The sequence below is a fragment of the Parasteatoda tepidariorum genome, chromosome 8, assembly GCF_982258835.1.
Source record: "Parasteatoda tepidariorum strain Cologne lab strain chromosome 8, Ptep-v5.0, whole genome shotgun sequence".
NCBI lineage: Eukaryota > Metazoa > Arthropoda > Arachnida > Araneae > Theridiidae > Parasteatoda > Parasteatoda tepidariorum.
In genome coordinates, this window is record NC_141762.1 from 28156769 (window position 1) to 28181166 (window position 24398).

Sequence of the window (24398 nt, forward strand, 5' to 3'; positions counted from 1 at the left end):
ATATATATATATATATATATATATATATATATATATATATATATATATATATATATATATATATATGCCTTTTTCTACACATCTTCATTTTATCATGTTACAAGTGCAAAAATTTAAAAAATTAGCGTCTATAATACAATGTTAATAATTTATTTTTTGTATTATCCTTAATTTGTTGTATTCATAAATTGAAAAACCATCATCCAAATTTGACTTCGTTTTGATTTTTTTAATTAAACATAAATGCAGTTTTCGTTGCTCGTAGGATTTTTAAAAAAATAACTTTTTTCTCCACAAAATGGCGGTATTTTGCAAAATCTTAATAGTTTGAGGGAGTGACCTTAAATATGCTAGTTAATTAGTTAATTTGTGCTGACAATATTTTAAGTTACGAAATCAGACGCAAAAACGTATTTCGCCATATCTTGAGAACTTGTAAACTTTTTTGCGTGATTTTAAAGTATGTAATTTTACATGGGGAAATGCAAAATTTGAACGAAATCGGTTTAATAGTTCCTGAGAAATCGAATTTTAAGTATACTACTTTTTTAAGCGCTTTTTATTTGTTAAATACTTAGTATTTGTTAAAACTTATTATTATAAACCTTAATTTTCTCCGTTCTATTGATAAACACAATAAAGAAAAAAAAAAGAATAGAAGAAAAGAGAGAATAACAAAGAATATTTAAGAAAAATAATAATAAGTTTTATTTACTGCACATAAATACATAGAACCCATAAAATTATTTAAAAATACAAAGAAGACATGGAAAAAATGTTTACAAAAGAAGAAAAATTATTTATATATATATAACCAAATATCAGGGACACTATATTTTGAAATGTGAAAATGGTCTGTCTATTTTCTGATAGGGAAAAAAGAAAGTCAGATGAATAGAAAACTCTGCGGAGTTGAATAAGGACTCGATAACCCGATGTCTATTTCTTCACGTCGGAGGGTATTATTTACCGGCTTTTCGCAGGTATCATCTGTTCGCAAGCCATAAACATTCTAGTGTCCTCACTATTCCAGTTGATCCCTGCCTTCCTTTATTCCGTCACGGTGCTCTTCATCTTCTTTTTCTTTCTTGATCCCTCACCCGGGGGGATGATTGTTTCGCCTTGCATATACCCCATTAACGTTCCCGGACATACAATATCCGTGTAAAAACGTTCGATAAAAAATATCAGAGAACGGTTGCAATTCTCACACGTCCAGGGCTTGATAGAGAAAAAGAGATCAGCAAGAAAGAAAAAACACAGCGATTTCCCTTCTCCAGTTTGACTGAAATATGATCCTTATGTGAATGGCCGGCAAATGGCCAGGATGGATAATTTGTCTTCAGAGATTCTCTCCCCTTTTCCAATGTTTTGGAAAGATTTGTAGCGATGATTTTCCCAGACAAGTTAACAGTAAAACTCAATCATATGCGATTTATGCATTCACGTGAGTTGGAGAGAGAAATAGGGAGAATATCTCTTATTTTTAATAATATTTTTCATATTTATTTCTTTTGAGTTTGTTACGTAGATAACCATAAATATCACATCAGTATTTTGAGTATAAAAATGTTAATAAGAATGGGAACAAGAATGGTTTGTTCTTTAGAAGCTTTGTTTCCGAGTATCTTAAAAATGAAATTGAATTTTAAAAGTAAGAATTATTTATTGTGTAAGAAAACCAATTATAGGAATTTTCTGTTATTTGCTCTCTGTGTGTATATATATATATATATATATATATATATATCTATATATATATTTGAATTTTTGTTCTAAAAGAGGAATTTTCGAAGTTTTTACATGTTTTTGTTTGACTTCAGCTAATAACTATAGAATAGATAAACTAGAAATGAGACATAAATTCTTAATAATTAAAAAAATATAATATATAAATGTGTGTTTACAGAACAGTACTTCATCAGGGGACACACTGCCCGTAAACACGCAGGAGCCTTTCTGTTGTTAGTGGATTTAACCAAAACTAACACTGTTGGGGCACTGTTAGTTTTGGTTAAATCCACTAACAACAGAAAGGCTCCTGCGTGTTTACGGGCAGTGTGTCCCCTGATGAAGTACTGTTCTGCAAACACACATTCATATATTATATTTTTTTAATTATTAAGAATTTATGTCTCATTTCTAGTTTATCTAATACAAATTTGGTTTCAGCTGCCTTGTGCGCTTTTCCAATTTGAATTAATGAAGTAAAAGTTTCAGTGTGTTTATTTACCTCTTAGTTATCAATATTGACTTAGTAAATTGTATTGATTTTGTGATAGGATATAGAATAGATAATTAGTATTTAAAAATTATTTTTGGTTTTTTTAGTATAAAACTGTAAATAAGAATAGAAGCAAGAAGGGTTTGTTTTTTAGAAGTTTGCTGTTTCCAAGAACCTTAAAAAATATTTTAAACGTGAGAATCATCCATTGTGTAAGAAAATCAATACTAGGAATTTTCTGTTATTTGCTATATTTTTTTTTTGGTCAAACTGAGGAATTTAAGTTTATCTGTTTGACTTATATCCTTTTGTGAATGACCAGCAAATAACTCTATAGATAATTTGTATTTAAAAACTCTTTCTCTTTTCAATTGTTAGGAAAGATTTGTAACTGATTTTTCAATACGGTTCTCAATAATAAGTAATTTATGCAGACGTAACTAAGAACGTAACTGAGCCAGAAACGTAACTAAGAACGCCGAAAGATTTTCCGTATTTTCTATGTATTTTTGTTCCAGCTACGGATTTCTCAAAGCTCTTAAAATGTATGGAAAATTTTCCGCCTTAATTTGACTGAAACATGATTTTCATGCGAATCATAAGCAAATGGTCAGGTTGAACTTTCCTAACTTTTCTAAGAATAAAAATGTAAATAAAACTTGTAACAAGCATGGTATATATTTTAAAAGTTTGCAGTGTTTCGCTTACTATGAATTTTTAAAAAGAACTTGCTAAAGAATAGATTTCGTAAAATTTCTTCGGATTTTCGGTACAACCATAAAATTTTCGTTTTTTTCTTTTTTTTTTCATTTCGAAATTTACCCGAAATTTGGAAAAAAGTAGATGGAAGAGCTAGTTAGGCTGAAATATATTCCTTATCTGAATGACCAGGATAATAGATGTCCTGGCCTACTCGGCCAGATTTTTATTACTGGGGTTATTACCCGGACCTTGCAAAATATTTTCACTATCCTCCACCGGGTAGCGGAACTGGTCAGTTTTACTGGCGAACCAATGTCGTCTAATACTTATTTGGATTAGACACAATCATATTCAGAATTTATTCTAACGTTAATACTCTTCTTAAAAATAATTATAGTTTTTGAAATCCATGTATTTCGTCAGTTTCTTAATAATCAAATTGAAATAACTGGTTTAGGCTTGACATTTGTTAGTCTTGTGCAGAATTTTAGTTCACCAAAATCGAAATTCTTGATGGTTCCACCAAAACATTTTGATGGTTTATGTTGACTTCAGTGCGATTTATGATGGTCCAACATCATTTTATGGTCACCATCATCCAACATTTTCCATTATGCGTTCGTGGTTTTTGATATGCCAACAAACTTCCATCATTCCATGATTGAAAATGCTACTTTAATACTATGATGGTTACCCATCAAGAGAAGTTTGATTCTCATGGACCAACAATCCGTGATGGTTCATGATGGTTCCAACTATACATTTCCATGATTATTGAATGAGAATTCTTGTTGATTCTTAGGAGTAGACCATCGAAGCAATTCTGTTTTTTTTTTTTTCATTTTTTATATTCGACTATCATAAATCAGTCCGAATTCCTACATTGGGGTGATGATTGTCCATGATCGTTCCTAAATTGATTTCTAAGAAACTATAATAGAAATTTCTGATGGTTCAAAATAAACAAACCATCAAAACCAGTTGCTATTCTTATGTTGGACCATCATAAATCAGTCCGAATTCCGTGAATTGGGGTGATGATTTCTTTTGTTGGTTGCCATCAAAAATAAAATGGTTCATGATGGAATTATTGATGTTTACCATCAAGATTATGTTGGTCCATCAATGGAAAACCATCAAGTCTTGGGCAAGGAAACCCAATGTAAATGAAGTGGCTATCTTTGGCGCAGAGAAATATATTGGCTGAAGATAAGTGTACGCTGCAAATTTAAATATCTAATGTCGAACACTATTTTAACCAAATTAAACATGATAGTTAATTCTATTCAAAATTTAAAATTGATATTTAAAGTTAATAAAATTATGATCGAATAAAAGTCGGATAACTGTAGAAAAATATGATATGTGTGCATTGCTCCTATGCTAAATTGGGTTTCAACAAATGAGTACATGCAATGTTACTAGTTGGGTTTATAAGTCTAGCATTTTAAAAAAATACCCGGTTTTATAGAAGACATTTGCAAACAAAACATGAATATTTTCTTACAAATAACGCATTGGTTATACTGACTAATTTAGACATCATTGGAGATTAATTTTTAGTAAATAACTTTAATCTATAAAAAGTTTTCGTGTTTTTTTCTTCTTCTTGTGTGTAACACAAATACGCGTTAAGTTTCACTGAAAAAGTTTTTCATAAAAGCAAATTTGCCTCTTGCTTATAGCTTGGTCTAGGAGTTACTTTAATTTTAGGACGTTTAAAATCACTTGGATATGGAAGAAAAATCTTAAATTTAAGAACAACAAAACCGCTAAATGAATCTTCCGTTCAACATTACATTACTTATAAAACAAAATTTCTCTCCAAATATTGGAAAGCTTCAGAGATTGTAAAGCACATTTTAATGTACTCAAATGCAATACGCATACATTTAAACACAATACAATACGCACAATTCAAATATAATACGCATCTTATAAATACATTTTAATGTACTCAAATGCAATACGCGTAGTATACTTATCGAAAAATATAAAATTAAATACTTATAGTTACATTCATATTAGATTTTTCATTAAAATATCCTATGATCAACAGAAGCTTCATTAATAAATTTTATTTTATATTTAAGTAAATGAAATTAATTATAAGTTCATTGTAATTAATTATAAAGTCCACTATTAGCAGATATTTCCACTTCATTATAAAGTTTTATATTTAATAATTCCATTCTATATCCAAACAAGAAAACTATTTTTTTAAAATTGAGTTTAAAAAAAAAAATCTGAAAACTAACACATGTTTTTATTTATATAGGAGTGCAATAAATTTCCTTAAAACTATATCGTATAAAATATTTGTTCGATAAAAATTATACGATTTTTATATTATTATTATTATTTTTAAACATTATAATACCTTGTCTGGTGAGCCGTGATGAATCAGGGGATAAAGCGTTTGCCTTCCAATAAGTTGAATCGGGTTCGAATCCCAGCGATGCTGGTCAATACGAATTCCGCTTCCGTCTTGCATCGACTACAGTGTTGAATTAAAATATCCTCAGTGGTAGACGGATCATGGGTTGGATTCTCCTTGCCGTTTGGAGGTTTTCCTCTTCATGTAACGCAAATGCGGGTTAGTTCCTCCATCGAAAATTCCTCAACTAAGGCAAAATGTCTCCCAATACTTGATCCAGGAGTTCCCTCGTCTTCTGGATTAGGTTCAAAATTACAGGGCTACAGAGTAACCCCAAAAATTGGGTCGGCTGTTTAACGGCGGTTATGAAATAAAATAAAATATCCCGTCGGGTACTAAATCTAAATTTTTCCTGGTATCTGGAACCGGCCGGATAAAAGATTCAATTTTCGCCGGGTACCTGGTTTTTCCGTCATAGCAAACTTATAGGGCATGGTGCATCTTTAACCTGGATGGGTTAATTTGTCTTCAGAGATTGTCTCTCCATCCAACGTTTTGGAAATAATTGTAGCGATGATTATTCGAGACGAGCTAACAGTAAAACTGAAAATCATCTACGATTTATGCATTCATGCGAGTTGGAGCGAATAAATAGAAGAATAGTGAAAATGCTTATTAAGAAAACTTTTTCTAAATGTTAATGTGCATACTTTCTAGAAAACCAAAAATTATATTCTACACGTAAAAATGTAAAAAAAAAAAAAAAATTTTTTTAAATATTATTGTGTGTTTTTTAGAAGTTAGCAGTGTTTTTATTTCTTCACCTGGATTTTTAAAAAGATCATTTATTAATCATTTATTTATGCAAGAATGAAAATGCTATAGATTTTAAGTTGAAAACAACGCTAGCCATGAAAATTACAATTACGTATTTTTCTATTGGCTATTTTTTGCAGAATTAACAGTTAATAATTAGTGGTGTCAGCAGCCAGTTGTGATTTCTAACTTTTGTGCATTTTTTTTTTATCACAGCATAAACAATATCGTCCTTCTAACTGATGCAAATAAACTTATTAACAAAACTTATTCCAAAAAAGAAAAATAAGCGTATTTTTTTAAAAAAACATTTTTTTTTTATTAGCCGTACCCAGCGTTACGAAAAATTTAGAAAGGGTACACAGAAGTCATAAGTTTGTGAAACATTGCTCTAATGCTTAGAAAATATTTATTTAATTTTTTTTTAGATGATTTTTTTAGACGAGCTAGAAGTAAAACTCCAAATCATATGCGATTTATGCATTCAAGGGAGCAAAATAGGAAAAAAATTGAAGATTATTTTATTTTTAAGAATGCTTTTTTCTAAGTGGTAATGTGCTTGCGGTATTTTTTCTCGTGAATATTATTAAAAAAAAACTGTTATATATTATAAAGAATATTATATATAAAAAGAAAAAAGAATCGGAGAAGCATCTTTTTTATTCTTTTTTTTTTTCAATTTCTAATAGAGCAAAACGAAAAGAATACAGTTCTTTCGTCGGAAAACAAATGAGAAAGAGGAACACAAACGATAAAACGATAACTGATTGTAAGCAAAGTAAAAACAAATAAAACTGAGTCAAGAAGTTAAAATAAACAAAAGTTCTCTAGCCTCCCAATAATAAGAATAAATAGATTGTTTCTAGAGGCTACACAGGGAGCGCGTGTAGCTTAGAAAATGCTAGAACGCAAGTAACATTATTCCCATCTAAGAATCGTTCTTAATTGAAAAAATGACAACCATTATTAATTCCTACTTCGGAATTATCAAAAGCACAGTCAAACTCGCTTATAACGAGTCCTGATTCAACGAGAACCCGTATTTAACGAAGAAATAGAAAGTACTTGGATGTTAAGTCGATGGGAACGTAACTCTCTTTTAACAAGCTAACACCGTTTTTTTAGCAAGCAATATTTTATGACAGAGAGAGAAGTAGACAACTTCGAAATCATTTCAACCTCTTTAAAAATTAAGTAATTTTATGAAAATAAACCTCGATTAACAATTTTACGTAATCAAATTTTTATGATTTTATTTTTATTTTATAACGGTCGTTCTTATTTTCAGTAAATGCAATAACAAAATCTTATTTGATGGAGTTTAGTAGCTTCACAATTATTGATTTGTCTCTTTCATGCGATTTTAAAAATGATAGATCCCAATCAAGAATACATTATTAATATTAAAGAATTTTTAAATAATAAATTGAGGGGTCTACTCACTAAATTTACTTTTTTTTTTCGAGATCATTGAAACCCTACTTTAAAATAGTTTGAGTAACGAAATTTTAAGCTCGATTACAAATTTTAAATAGTATGTATTGGTACTAGAGAATATTAACTAATTGATACTGGTTATTTGTTTAATGCAAAAGTATAAAAAAAAAAAAAACTCATGTAAATATTTGAAATTATTATGAGTTAAATAAATAATCCCCCCAAAAAATGAAGCGTAAAGCCTGCTTGATTTAAAACTTCATTCCCTTCAAAGATATATAAATAGGAAATAACAGTCTACGTGTTTCAAGCGCTCAAAAATAGGCGCCCATTTTCAAAACTTGCGAGACGTGAATATAAAACGTTAAGTTCCCTACGAAAAATGGAAAAAACAAGGAGGAGAATAAAAGCCTCAGTGAACGAGAAGGGTAAATCAGGGTAAAATGCATTTCCATGTGCTATTTAGAGGTGGTTAGGAACTAATGTCGTTAATCGCTTTTGTTTATTCGAATTCAAATCTGGCAATTCTTAAAAATAAGTGCCAATTTTTGAGTTTTTGTCACTTGTCGACCGTTATTTTCTATTTATATATTTTTTGAAGGGAATGAAGTTTTTAATCAGGAAATATTACGAGTTGTTTAGTATTAATAAAGTAATAATAGAATATTAAAACTAGTATATTTTGTTATTCTTTTGCGATAAAGTTTGTTTGTATTTCTTTATAGTACTAGTACAAATTATACTTTTCGCTTAGGGTTTTTTCGGTCTGGCAATTCTTGAAAATGAGTGCCAATTTTTGAGTTTTTGACACATGTCGACTGTTTATATATTTTTGAAGGGAATGAAGTTTTTAATCTGGTAATATTATGGGTTATTTAGTATTGATAAAGTAATTATAGAATATTAAAACTAGTATATTTTGTTATTCTTTTGCGATAATTTTTTTAAAATTTCTCTATAGTACTAGTACAAGTTATACTTTTGGCTTAGGTTTTTTTCCTTAAGTAGTTTGATATATGTATATACTGTTCCAAAAATATTTTGATTCCGTTGAAAAATAGTGTTCTTCTTTCTTTTTTAGCCCGCTACGAAATCTGAAATAATGACTGTTGCAAGTTTTTGTATTTTTGGGGTTAAATTTTTAATTTCGTACTCTTCTGAATTTGAAATTGAAGTGAAAGTTTCGGCAGTTCTGTGTATTCAATATATTTCAGAGAGTTTAAATCTTAGTTTTGTACTTTTTACAGAATTGCCGGAGATAAGAAAGATTCCTAGTTAAACGTTTTTTGGACAATCGTATTTTCGTGCGTACGCAAGTTTGTATGGGTTAAAAAAAAAAGTTTATTTTTTTCATTTTATAAATTTTCGTTTCGTATTTTTGGGACTTTGTTCGAGATATTGAAGTTTTCAAAATCATTGTATTTCTGAGAGTTTAAATAATGTTTGTTTTGCGTAAAAAAGAAAGAAAAAAAAAACGCAGAATAAAATGCATATGTTGGAAAAATATGGATTAATCGTTAACTAGATTTAAAATCGTTAGCTAGATTTTTAAAATAATACATTTTAAATTAAAAAGTTTTTTAAGTGTGATTAAAATATTAACTATCATTGCAAATATACTATTAACTATCATTGCAAATGAACTATTAACTTATCATTTTGAAAACGACTGTTGTTTAACAAAAAAATTCAACTAATTGTTATTTATTTATTTTATTTTTATTTACTTTTTTATTTATTTAAAATGGATGTTCATAAAAAATAAATAAATGAATAAAAAATAGTTGAATTTACTTGCACCCGGCTAACTGAAATGTTGCGCAGTGCATATCGCACTTAATTGCTTGTAGCTACTATTATTTATTACTACTTGTAGCTACTATTATTTATTACTGCTTGTAGCTTCTATTATTTATTGCTACTATTTTCTATTTTTATTACAGAGTTGAGTGAAACGCATTATTTAAAATGAAAAATAATCAGAATTGAAATTATGAGTGTAAAAAGTACGTTTAAGCTTTCAATAATATTGCTTTGATTTTTTTTTTCACATTTAATTTGTAGCTCGTTTTGATTTCGTTGTTTTAAATGAACAGTTTGAAATGGGTATTGATGATGATCCTTACTATGTAACAGAAAATTCGAAAATAAATAAATGTAAGAAAATAAATATTGAATGAATTATTAGTTTTTGTTAACATAGATAGTTTTTATTCTTTAATATCTGCAATTTATGAGAAATAAATTATATTTTTACTTCTTGCATTTTACTTTTAATTTTCGCAGGAAATTTTTATATTTTAAAATGGTTTGGGTATTATAAGATTTACCTCTTATGCAGTAAGCGTTAAATTGAAACTAATAAATTAACTTCAAAATAATAACTGATTATTCATAAAACATCAAAATAAAGCTGCATTATTTGCTACTAAATAAAAATAAACGCCGTTGTTTAAAAGTTAATATGCAGTTTTTTCCTCAAATTAACTTAGAAATTAACATTACAATTAAGAACTGAAAAAAATCGTAATAAAATGATTCAATCATATTTATAAATTACATTTCAGCTAAATTACGTATTTTTTACTAAAACAAAGTATCTTACGGAAATTCTTAATTAAACAATTTCTTCTCACTTTGCTTCTATCCTAAGTTAACTTGCATCTCGTGGCGCCATCTCTTATAATTTATTGAGATTTTCAAATAAAATATGTTTTTCAAGTCTTACTTTGAAAATGTCTTTTTTTTAAAATGATTTATAAACTATTAAAAATTTGGAAACTATACTAGTGAGAGATTATATTAAGGTTCTTAAGTTTAATGTTGAAGGTTGTAAACTTTTTTGGCCAAAAAAGTTGAAAAAATTAACTTAATGTGCGTTTTGTTCTTTTTTACATAAAGGATTCCTGTTTATTACGAAAATTAATTTCATTAATACCTGCTTTATAAAAGCAATGTGTTTTTAATGAATCGAGAATAAGATATAATAAAATACATAACTAATAATTTTTTTTTATTGGTAACTGTAAGAAGTTTTAAAAAGAATTTTTAATTTTAGAACAATTATCGAAATAATGATTATCTTCATAGAATATTATAGTTGTAATTTATTATTTGCAGTTAAACTTTTTATTGTAATGAACTTATGTTTCGAATTCTGCACAAAACTTTATGATTAATTTTGTGGTGCCATCTAGTGTTCAAAATAATTTGATTGTTTGCTTATTTATATTTTAAAATTATTGCATTAATTTAAAGTTTTTAAACTCACGCATTTTTGCCTGAACTTTTTTAAATGACATAGTTGTGAAAAATGTCTAAAGAATTGCTTCATAAAAATAAGGAAAAACAACCTATAATTTAGTTTTATGAAATTACCATTAATAAGTAATGCTTATAATAAAGTAAATTATTTAAACCAACACAAAAACGTACGTAAGCATACACATTTTTCTCCGGCAGATTCAGATTTCTGGCCATAGAGGATAGCCGCAATCTGGGAAATATGGTCCCAATCGTTTGGCCAAGAGAGCAGTCCAAAATTTGGACCCCTTAATCTTAATTTTACTTTTGGCATATTTCACCATTCCTCGAGAAAAATGTAAGCAAATTGAAAATTTTTTGCACACAATAATAAATAAATTTTATTCAAAGATAGTTCCATGCAAAAAATAAATTTTAGTAAATATTTATTATATTTTGTTATTTACGCATAGCTGTTGGAAAATTTACAAACAGTCGAAAAAAGCTTGAATTATAAGATATACAATTTTTTACATCATTTTAAAGAATGTTATTTTACATGGCATAATACAAAATTTGAGTGAAATAGAATAAATAGTTCCTGATAAATCGAATTTTTAAAATACGACTTTTTTTTAAACAAAATAATACTAAAAAAATTATTTATAATTGAATGGCAAAATTAATTTTATAACTGAGTGCAAAAATTTTTTAATTCTCTTAAAAAATTCTCGATTTACGATGAAATACGCAAAAAATAAGAGAATATTAAGAGATCCCAAATTTGCACCATTCTTTTGATCAAACTATTGGGACTATATTTCTCAGACTGCTGCTATCCTATTTTGGGGGTCAGAAATCCGAATCTGTCGAAAAAAGGTATGTTTATTCAGAGAGTACGTTTTTGTGTCTGATTTCGTAACATAAAATATCGTCTGCACTGCACTAATTAATAAAGTTAAGAAATGAGACTGATTTGTGTCTGATTTCGTAACATAAAATATCGTCTGCACTGCACTAATTAATAAAGTTACGAAATCAGACACAAGAACGTACTTTCACTGAATTAACCTGTATTTTTCTGCATATTTGGATAACTAAGCAACATATTTGAGTCACCTCCTCATACCATTAAGAATGATTGAACGTGAAGATCCGATTATTAAAATCAAATGTGGTTTGTTTTAAATGTGGTTTGTTCCAAATTCATGGTGGTTTGTTTTTTATTTTGTGCACTATACAAGTATGGAAGTGTTAAGAGGAAGTTATACTGCCGAAGAAACTTTTCTTGAGGAATTCAGGTTTTACCTACATCAGTAATTTAAAATATAAGTGTTGAAAAAAATGAGTTCGTGCAAACCAAAGTCTTAAATGCTTAATTTTTTGTGTTTAAAATTTCAAAATGCAAACAAATTATTACAGGATTACTTACTATTTAGCACAGTGATTCTCAACCACTGTGCCGCGGCACTTTTGTGTGCCGCCAAATTCTTAAAATGTGCCGCCAAATATTACATATATTAGAATTAGAAATGATACAATGAAAATTATAATGGTTTTTTTATTACGAGTAAAGTTTCAATTAAAGAAAAGTGTATACATATAAAATATTATATTATATATATATATATATATATATATATATATATATATATATATATATATAATTTTTCCCATGCTTTAACCGCGTAAACATCTTTGTCGGCGATTGTCTTGTCTCTGACAATCTTAAAACAAGAAGGAAGTGTTTAAATGATTATAAAAATTATTAATTAACAAAGGAAAGCAATCTAAATATTAACTTTCAAACGGAAATAAAAGTTAATTGTAAAAGTAAGCTATGAAATTAATAGTTATAAAAGTAAATTAACAAAGAATAACAAAAAAAATAAGCTAACAATTAATAATCAGCAAAAAAACCAATTAACAAGAAATCACAAAAAAATAACAGTTAATGGCTATAAAAAACAAGCTAACAATTAATAACTATAAAAAAAAAATAACTGTTAGTAACTGATAAAAAATTAGTCGAAAGAAATAATTAATCCCTTAATAAACGTGCTTTTGTAGCACATATTTTATTTCACATTCAAAATTATTATCACAAACTATCACAGTGTATTATAGGTAAGTAAACAACTTTTAAACTAATTTTTTTCATTGTGTGCCGTCAAATTTCGAAATCGTTAAAAGTATGCCGTCCCCCAAAAAAGGTTGAGAATCACTGATTTAGCAGTAAAGAAGTACATAGTATAAAGGAACGTAAAGATACCAAATTCAATATTTTTTTTTTTTTAAAGTTTTAAATTATTTTTTGTCCTTATTTTGTATATAAGTTGTTATTAACAAAACTATTAAATAAATAATCCCAAAAAACTGAAGTGGTAAGTTATTACTTGATTTAAAATTTCATTCGTTACAAAAATATACGAATAGGAAAAAAACAGGCTCCCTTTTGTAAAACTTACCAGTCGTGACGTGAGTGAATCGAAAAAGTGATTTGATACGTTAAATGCCCACGTAAAATTGAAACATAAAGGTGAGAAACAAAATTACTGTACTCGAGCGAGAAAAGAACTGTTTTTTTCCTATTTGTATATTTTTGAAGTGAATGAAGTTTTTAATCAAGTAATGTAAAACAAAGCTGAAAATTTCAAATCAATTCCTTGAGAATTTTCGAAAAAAAATATCCCTGTCATCTTAAATTAAATGATAATCATTTTAATTTAAATTTTCGCGCTATTATATAAATTATGAATGAAAAAGAACAAACAAAAAGCAAAATATTAATTAAATAAATTTTAAAAAAGTTTGCTTTAATCAGTTGAATAACCGATTGAGCGTTTGACAAGTCCGTTTTAAAAATGTTGATTAAATTTGCAAATACAAAATTTAAAAAAAATTAGTACGAAATCTTATTACAAAGAAACATTCATGATTGATAGCTAAGCAAAAAAAAAAAAAAAAAAAAAGGAAGAATGATAACAAAATTTCAAAACAATTACCATCGTGCATTTTTTCTACGTCCTTGATTTCTGACTTGAGGTTGATGTCCGTGAGACACGTGGATTGGATTTTCATATTCAGAAGGAAAAAATAATAATGAATTTACGAACTGCTCAGGTTTTAGTAACGGAATAAGAAGGAGGAAGACCTTCATTTTGAAAGTGTTTATAAAATATCAATCTCCATTAGATAAATGATTGGTTTACCACGCTTCCAAGGACTTATTCTTTTTAAAATAAAAATTGTTACATTTTAATTCTTTTGTAAGAAAAGACATTTTGAATAAAGGAAAGCATATAAAAACTAACAGATTGTTTATTACGCTGTCCTTTAATTTATTATCTCTGCATTCTATATGATACAAGCTAAAGAAAAGTACGGAAAAATTGACCTTTAAATGTGATTGTGAAGTTTATTATTTTTGGTGATATTTTCTTTATGATTGGAATAATGAAGCATCAAATTGTTTACAATATGGGTATAACTTTTTATGAATTAAACGGCGATAACGTACGACTTCCATAAGAATTTCGTACAAAAGTTAACGAAGCAAGTTCTGACAATTCTACCAGGTGTTCTTTAAGTCTAATGGGTCTAATTTTAAATCAGCGAGAACGCTGCAATCAACTCAGAAGTTGAAGTAATCGGAGATTTTCATTTGAAAAAATCGTTTGCTCAAAAATCAGAAAATATGTAAGAAAAATGTATTAATAACAAACTTGCTTTAAAAATATTTATCTGGTAATAGTTTTGATGTACATATATCTAATAATGTGAAATGTGCTATTAAAAGTATAAAATTTATGATGAAAATGATTTTGAAAATTTGTAATTTATAAAAAGAGATACCTTTAAACTACGTGTGATCTTTTTTTAATGGTATGTATTATTAAAATTCTGTTTGGGATACAATTAAATTTACAAAAAAGGTAATTTAAGCATTATTATTATTTTTAGAAAAATGTTCTGTTACATTAAGTACATTTTTGTATTGAAAAAAAAAATAATAAGGCAAAATTGATGGAACAACAAAAACTGTTTTAATGCATTTTATATTTTTCGAAGGAAAGAGGCTAAAACTTATTATGAAAATGAATCTAAAAACGCATTGTCTATAAAACCGTTTGCTCAAAAACTTGTATTCTTTCTCATTTTCAAACTAAAAAAAAAAGGGGGGGGGGGAATTTTTAGAAAATAATTTTCCATCATTTAATGTGTAAATGGGGTAAAATGTATATTAAATGGGAAAGCAAAGTACTATATTAATATTAACAAACATTTAAATTAAAGTTAATGAAATTTTAAATAATAAAAATGAGTTTAGTTTTAGCATAGAAAATAAATTTTTTAAACAACAAAATCTATTGTATGTCTAATATGAAATCAGTGAGAATACAACGATCAACCAAAAGCTATAGTAATTGGAGATTTTCATTAAAAAAAAGTCATTTTCTCAAAAATCAGAAAATATAAAAACAAATAGTATTTTTAATAGACTGACTTTAAAATTATTTATCGGCTAGCTGTTTTTACATTAATAATGTAAAATGTGCTATTAAAAGTATAAAATTTATGATGAAGACGATTCTAAAAATATTGCTAGTAGTGTTTTCTTTTAGTTTTCTCCTCTCTTTCTTTCTCAAAATAAATAAATAATCAATATATAATGACATTTATTAACGCACTTATATTTTTATCAGTTGATAAAGTTTTGATTAAATGAAAATTATGTTATGTTAGAATATTATGTTAGTTTATTTTATTTAACGTGAATAGAGAATAACATTTTTAACGCAACAATCCATAGCATTGTTTTCTTTTCATTTTCTTTCGAAAATAAAGCATATTTTATTCTCAATTATTATTATTATTTTTTTTTTTTTCATTTCCTTAGGAAATCGCATTTCCTATGGAAATGAATGAGGTTCATTTACTTCGTATGAAAACAACAGTTTTAAATATTCCAAAAAGAAATTAATCGAATTTGGAAAAAAAAAAATGTTCTTCAGGAATAATAATAAATGTCATTTTTGTTGTTCTAAAGTTGAATTCAGTAAAAAATGCATTTAACTATGATAAGGATAATTTTTTTCCTCCTCGGTTTTTACTTTAATCGAATCGTACCTCATGAACTTCTTTCAAAGGTTCTTGACTTTGGTATTCGTGTTTTGTATACAAATGAATTTTCTTGCGAAATAAATATTTATTGTTATGAAAGAGGAAAAGGAAGTTTTGCCTGATAAGACTTTAATGTCATAATTAATGCTGTTAACCCAGTGCGCAAGTGTGTTGCAATTTACTTGTGATAAATGAGGGAAAAAATTGTGGAATTTTTCCCTCAAAGTAAAATGTATTATTTTAGGTTTTGCAAATGAAAGTAAACAATGTTTTTGACACAACTAATATCAAGGTTTTGTTTATTTAAGGAAAATAAGTTTTGATTGATTTGAATCCAGGTTTCGTTTATGATGAAAACTCAATTATTTTTTTCTCATCATTTTGAAGGTTTAGAAATAAATTGTTATCAACTTTTATTTTGATAATAAGTAATAATATCGTAATTTTTATCAGAAATAGCTGTTGTTTGCACAGCTTTTTTTATTTTATCTTCAGTTAGAAGGAGGAAGTTTTTATTGCTATGAATTAGCATTATAAAAAATTTTATCCGTTTTTTCAATCGCTTACCACTGTATTTTAAATATCTATTTTATTTATGTATGTTTTTTTCCGCTTATTTATGTATACTTTACGTTTTACTTAAATATTTAATAAAAATTTTTTTATTTTTTAATAATTTCCCGAATTTTTCTTAAAATCCACAGAAAATAGATATTGTTGTAAAATCTTTTTGATTAATTTAGTTGAAAGCAGAACACTTGAAACTAATTTTGGCTAAAACACAAATAAGTTCTAGGAACTAAGCTGTAAAAAATTTAAATTGAAGATCATTGTTGAAAGGTTTCATTGTTTTAAAGGAGTTAAGCAATTGTAGAATTTTGGAGCTTTTTTTTGTTGTTGATTAAAAGCTGTCTTAATATTTTAACATTATGATGAACCCAAAAATGAATGCGATGGAGAATGCGATGGAAAATATCTAATTACTCAAATTTTGAATTTTTCTGTCTCACAGTCCATTGCAGGCGTTCAGAAAATTTTGATTTTGAAATCGTTTTTCTTTAAGCATTTTTCAACTCGATCTGATTCGTTACTCGAATGATGAATTATTCGAGTAATGAATCAGATCGAGTTGAAAATAATTCTTAGACCGATTGCTTTCAAGTTTAAACTGTATATTTAAAATTATATTCTTTACAAAATCAAGATGGCCGAGATAGCCTGATCAGTAGGGCGTTAGGCCCATGTCCAAGAGATAGTGGATTCGATCCCAGCCGGCCGAACTCTCCCCGTGTAGTAAATGTTGACTAGTGCACATTAAATTTGTCGTGTCATTAAGTTCTCCATGGTCCTTTAACAAATCAATACCTCTGGTGGTTCGGAATTGGAGATTGGTTGTTCTCTGGTTCAGGTCAAAACTACGACCTGTGGTTGAATGAATGGATGTATGAATGGGTCCACCCTATAAACGGGTTGTGAGGTGTATGTGGCTGAAGCCATAGATGGCGCCACTGTAAAACAAGCTCACACTCTGCCTTAAAATTCGTTTGCTTTCACCCAGCAAGCTTGCTAATATAGGAAAGTGGTATTAGAAACTGCAAAATTATGATAGAGTAATGAATTTTTTTTTTCATTTTCATTCATTGTTGTATGGTTATAAACGAATCTTTTGGAGAATTTTGAATAGAGCCGAAATTGTTATTCTGTCGAAAGTAGGCATGTCATCTTTAACTATTTTCATACGAAAAATATTATTCTCTTACAAGTATATAAGTATTGCCATACAAATATTTTACATCTTAATTTTTAAGTTGAAAATCCGGCTGTGCGCGTTTTATAGTAAAAAGCTTAGACTTAAGAAGAAAGTTGAATAGGTGCCATTTTATTTTTTTAATCTCTTAGTGAAAAGTAAAAATTATTTTTTACTAACCGTATAATAAAAGACCTTTTTATTAGAATTTTGTTTATAAAAGAAATCGTTATTCTATCAAAAGTAGGTATATCAACTGTAACTATTCTTATACGAAAGTTATTATTCTCAAACAAATATATAAGTATTGCCATGCGAATATGTAGTACCATTTTAATTTTAAAGTTGAAAATCCGGCTGTGCGCGTTTTATAGTAAAAAGCTTAAATCAAAGAAGAAAGTTGAATAGGTGCCATTTTATTTTTTTTAATCTCTTAGTAAAAAATAATTTTTACTTTTCATTAGCCGTATAATAAAAGACTTTTTTAGAATTTTTGTATGTATGTTATAAAAAAGAAAATTTTTAATCACTTCCAAATATATTTATTTGAGGTATCTTCGTATAACCCCACGTTTGTACCTAATATTTTGATAGCGTGCTGTTTCAATTTTCCCCTTCCCCCACTAAATGAGCATTATGGAGAAATACTTAAGTTCTGAAAGTGCTCTGACACTGTCCATTAGTAAATAGTTTGCGTGGCCGAGTCAAAAATAAGGGAACTACTTTATCAATAATCCAAGATATTCATGACAGTGACATAACGTCTCCAAAAGTCATCGTTTCCTCAAGTTCTGAAAGAGCTGCATCACGCCATTGCATGCATATAAGACAAGAGACTTTCTACATCTCCATGCGAAAGATGGTAACGCTTGTTAATGTTGCAGTAGCACGTAATGCAACGCTTAGATCCCCCCCATCAGCGTTTCCTTTTTTGCATTTGTCTCCGCTTATTTCTCCATATTTGATTCCAAATCTGCCTTAAAATATTCTGAAAAGAAAACATCGTTTTGTAACTTGATATTGTTTTTCGAAGCTCTGTCGCCAAGGGACATTAAAGAAGCCACTTTTATAGTGCCTTACACTTGAGGCTAAGTTATGATTTTATACAATATATATCATCTTGCCGTGAAGCATTACTTGGGCTTTTGAACGGGCAAGTGACTTAAATGTTTTAAAAGTTACGAAACATTCTTAAAAATCGCCAATTTGGTGATATTTTCCCATCTTGCCGTGAAGCATTTCTTTGACTTTTGAACGGGCAAGTAACTTAAATGTTTTAAAAGTTACGAAACATTCTTAAAAATCGCCAATTTGGTGATATTTTCCCATCTTGCCGTGAAGCATTACTTTGACTTTTGAACGGGCAAGTAACTTAAATGTTTTAAAAATTTGGAAACATTCTTAAAAATCGCCAATTTGGTGATATTTTCCCATCTTGCCGTGAAGCATTACTTTGACTTTTGAACGGGCAAGTAACTTAAATGTTTTAAAAATTAGGAAACATTCTTAAAAATCGCCAATTTGGTGATATTTTCCCATCTTGCCGTGAAGCATTTCTTTGACTTTTGAACGGGCAAGTAACTTAAATGTTTTAAAAATTACGAAACATTTTTAAAAATCGCCAATTTGGTGATATTTTCCCACCAAGATGAAAATTATCAAAATCACTTTCTTATTTTCAGTGTTTGCAAATTTTTATGAGCCCAGGTAAAGCAGTAAGTTTTTAAATGTTAAAAAATTAGACCACCAACGTTTTTCATTTTCTCAAGACGGTAGCTTTTCTCCATAATGACATTTTACGCCATTTTCAAAATAAGCATAGACCGTGCTGGCTTTAAGACAGGCTAAACTTGACCTAACAATCACAGAAGGGATGAAAATAGCATATTATTTGCAAAAAAGCATCCTTCCATATGAGGACGGAGACTTCACAATACAGCCTTACGTTTTTTAAAATTTAAAACTTTTTTTTTGTACTTAAAGTAATTCAAACGTTGTTTATATTATTTTTATTTTGCTGAAATTCTTACTGAAATGAGTGAACTGGAATAAATTTAAAATGTTCCAGGCATCAATTCTTTTTTTTTTTTTTATTTACTTTTTTAACCCTAAACCTTTTGAATTTTTTTTTAAGACTAGAATTTTTTAATTTGTTTGACCCAAAGAAGTTTTAACTCAAGGAAATTTTTTTTTGTTCAGTTTAACCCCAAGTTTGAAGCATGAGAATCTAAGAGTAATCTTTTTCAGAAATAATCTTCATTATTTCCTAACCAATATTTGGAATCTAAAAGTAATCTTTTCCAAAAATTACTGACATTATTTTCTGACTAAAATTTAAAATCCATAACTAATTCTCACCAAACGTTACCGGTCCTATATCAAGAATCCATAAATAATCCGTTCCAAAAATAACCGTTGATATTTTCTGTTATTTATTTATAAATTTTTTAACGGTGTCCTATAGTTTTTAATAGTCGCAGTTTGTTTAAAGCCCGTAGTTTTCTCTCTCAAAATTTAGACACATTTTTTTCTTTTTTTTTTAATCAAAAATTGCCTAATTTTAAGATTAACTCTTAATTGTTCTCTTTGCGCTAATGTATAAGGGTATTATGGATCCGCCAACAAAAGTTTAAGATACCATATTTTAATTTTATCAGTCAGTTTTGCAATTCTCGATCATCTTTTTGCACTGATCCTATATGCTTACTTCTTTACATTAGTACCCTTAATAACAAGTTGAATCGATGGCTTAGTGCTTTTTTGATTAACAAAAAACGCAAAGCCCATTTATACTTTGTATTGCTCAATTGAATTTATATTCAAATGCGAATAAAATAATATTAGTTGGTAATTTACCAATAGTTTTCATTATTTGTCTGATATTATTAAAAATATTTTATTTTCGTAACAATTTAGTTCGTCTAATTTTAATTATTTTTCTGTATCTCATTCTTTTATTAAGGGTATGAAAAACGCATATTTACAATTTATTTCTATACTAAATATGTATTCAAATGTCAAAAACGTGCTAATAGTTAATAATTTTCAACTTTCATATATTGGTATTAAGAATTTTTCATTCTTCATATATATTTGTAATTTTTGCATTAACTCCATATCTGGCATTCATTATACATCTCATTTATTTAATCATTTATAACAAAGTCATATTTATATCTTAATGCTATACCAAATTTTGTATTCAAATGCGAATAACGTGTTATGGTAATTTTCGAATTTCGATTATTGGCTTGGTATTACGAAAATTTATGCAGAGCTTTTTTTTTTTTTTTTTTTTTTTTAATTATTGTTTGTGTAATTTTCATTCTTGTTCTGTATTTCAAGTATTTATTTCTTAACTGCAAAACAGTTTTTTTTTCTTTCGCTATACAATTCTTTCTTCAAATAAATATAACATAAAAAAACGTACTATTAGTTGGTAATTTTCAAATTTTGATTATTGGTTTGGTTTTATGAAAATATACGCAGAGCTTTTTATAATTTTTTAACCGTCGTTGAACATCCGACCCAATTTTATGGGTTTGTTTAACTCTGTTTAACTCCGTAGACTTGTAATTTTGAACCCAATCCAGAAGGCAAAGGGAACTCCTGGATCGAATATTGGGAGAAATTTACCTTCGTGGAGGACTTTTTGATGGAGCTAACCCGCATTTGCGTTACATAGAGGAAGACCACGAGAACCTCCCATGGTTATCCTGACAGCAAGGGGACTCAAACCCATGATCCGTCTACCACTTAGGATATTTCACGTCGGCACTGTGGTCGGTGCAAGCCGGATGCGGAATTCGTATCGACTGGGATTATTCGAACCCGGTTTACCTCATTGCAAGGCGAACACTATCCCCTGAGCCAAAGCGAGCAGAGCTTTTTGTAACAATTTTGTTGCTGTAATTTTCATTCTTGTTCTGTATTTCAAGTATGTATTTCTTAACTGCAAAACAGTTTTTTTTCCTTCCGCTTTACAATTCTTTCTTCAAATAAAAAAAGTTCGATTAATTAATAATTTTCAAATTTTGATTATTGGACTGGTTTTACGAATATATGTATATGCCGACCTTTTTTTTTTTTTTTAAATAACAATTTTGTTTTGTATAATTTTCATTCTTGTTCTGTATTTCAAGTATTTATTTCTTAACTGCAAAACAGTTTTTTTTTCTCCTTCGTTTTACGATTCTTTCTTCAAATAAAAAAAGTTCTAATAGTTAGTACAGTGATTCTCAACCACTGTGCCGCGGCACTTTTGTGTGCCGCCAAATTTTTAAAGTGTGCTGCCAAATATTAGAAATGATACAGTAAAAATTATAATGCTTTTTTAATTACGAGTAAAGTTTAAATTAAAGAAAAGTGTATATTATAATTTTTCCACTCTTTAACCGCGGGAACATCTTTGTCAGCGATTGTCTTGTCTCTGACAATCTTAAAATAAGAAGGAAGTGTTAAAATTGTCGTTGACAATTTTAAAAAATGTTGAAATAAGTAGGAAATTTAATGATCATTAAAATTATTAATTATCAAAGAAGAGCAAAGCTAAATATTAACTTTCAAACTTAAATAAAAGCTAATCATTAAAGTAAGCTATGCAATTAAAAGTTATACAAAAAAAAAAACTAACAAAAAATAAGCTAACAATTAATAATCAGCAAAAACACTAGTTGACAAGAATTAATAATCAGCAAAAAAACTAGCTATAGAAAACAAGCGAACAATTAATAACTAGCAAAAAACATAAATAACTGTTATTAACTAATAAAAAATAAGTCGAAAGAAATAATTAATCCCTTAATAAATGTGCTTTTGTAGTACTTTATTTCACATTCAAAATTATTATCACAAACTATTTAACACAGTGTATTATAGTTAAGTAAATAACTTTTAAACTAATTTTTTTCATTGTGTGCCGTCAAATTTCGAAATCCTTAAAAGTGTGCCGTCACAAAAAAAAGGTTGAGAATCACTGAGTTAGTAGTTTTCAAATTTTGATTATTGGGCTGGTTTTACAAATAAATATGCCGACCTTTTTTTAAATTTCTTTTTATAACAATTTTTATTCTTGTTCTGTATTTTAAGTTTGAAACAAAAGAAACAGTTTTTTTTTCTTTTGCTTTACACTTCTTTTTCAAATAAAAAGAGTTCTATTTGCTAGTAATTTTCAAATTTTGATTATTGGACTGGTTTTACGAATATGTATGCCGAGCTTTTTTTTAATTTTTTTTATAACAATTTCGTTTTGTGTAATTTTTATTCTTGTTCTGTATTTCAAGTATTTATTTGTAAACTGCAAAACAGTTTTTTTTTCTTTCGCCATACAATTCTTTTTTCAAATAAATAGAACATAAAATTTTTTTTCTTCAATAGGATCGAAAAGAATTTCCCCCTTTTTTTCCCACGATCTGTCTGCACTACTGTTGCATATCTATCTTCTTTCTTTCTCTTTTTCTTCGTGCTCTCTTCTGTCTATCTGTATCTGTTTACCGACTTTTTTACGATCATTCTCTAGATGTTGTGGGTCGATTTCTTTACTTCTTTCAAATGTAAACTTGATGTATTCCCTCTTACTCAGTTGCACATACGCCATTTTTTTTTCTCTCTCTCCTTTTTTTTTAGAAATATTCGTCGACGGGGAATAAAACATATTTTTTAAACCTATTCTTACTAAAAAAAAATTTACTTTTCCATTCGCTCTTCAAAGCTGTAGAAATGCAGAGAAGTGCTGTTTTATTCGATTTATGTACTTATTCCGAGCGGTTTCCGAAATCTTTTGCCTGCAGGCCGAAATCTCATGTGGAATATACATTATATGAAAATGCCGTTTTCCCCTCCATTCCCTACTTGAACTCTAGAAAGGGATTTTTCTTCCTTACGGCCGGATTATTATATTTTTTTACGTGTTGTGTTTGTAAATTTTGCATTCGAGAGTTAAAAAGGTTGATTTGTTACTCGCGCAACACCTGTTTATCTTTTTTTCCCTTCATTTTTTGAAATGTGAATGGACGGTATGGTTTCTATTTTCTATACGAAAGTTGATTTTTTGTGTGTGTTTTTTGTTAAGTTACTGTTTTGTTATTGACATATTTATATAAACGTCAGGGGAATATTGTGAGCCACGTTGGAATGAAGTAAAAGAGGAAAGTGTTAAATTTTCTTTAAAAACAATGTTTTAAAAATCTATACGTGTTTCGATGTTACCATACTACATCTTCATGGTTGGTTGGTTGTTGTCGTGTCATGGACAGAAAATAATTTGTAAATGTGATCAAAGATCCTATATAAAACATCTGCTATTTGAAGGCAATTTTCTTCATATAAATTATTTTCTTCATATATATTATCATATTAATATAAGTCCGCCCACGGATTGTCACTTATTTGCTACAATTTCGCCAGTATAGCGGGACAGTTGAAAAGATATATGGGGGTTAGTTCTATGTCTGGGCAAATTTTTGCAGAGGCAGTAAGTCCTTGTTCCGTCACCATGAATCTTCATCCCCCTAAAGTGTCCTGTCCGGAGTCTTGTTAGTGTGCTGGTGAGAGTTCTATTGGTACTGATTTCAGGTATTTGGTGTTTGATTTGGATTTTCCTATCATTGAATTTTGCCTTAGTCACTGAATTGATATCGCTGAGAGTGACATGAGTAAGTTTGCTGGTGTTTAATTGGGTATAATATAAAAAAAACACAACTACTTCCACTTAGTAGGAATAACATTTA

The 24398-nt window shown here is 28.2% G+C and overlaps 1 protein-coding gene across 4 annotated transcripts in view; it reads left to right on the forward strand.

Annotated features, from left to right (window-relative positions):
• LOC107438772 (uncharacterized) overlaps window positions 1-24398 on the forward strand; it is a 572328-nt gene that overhangs the window by 85133 nt on the left and 462797 nt on the right. The window lies entirely within an intron of this gene.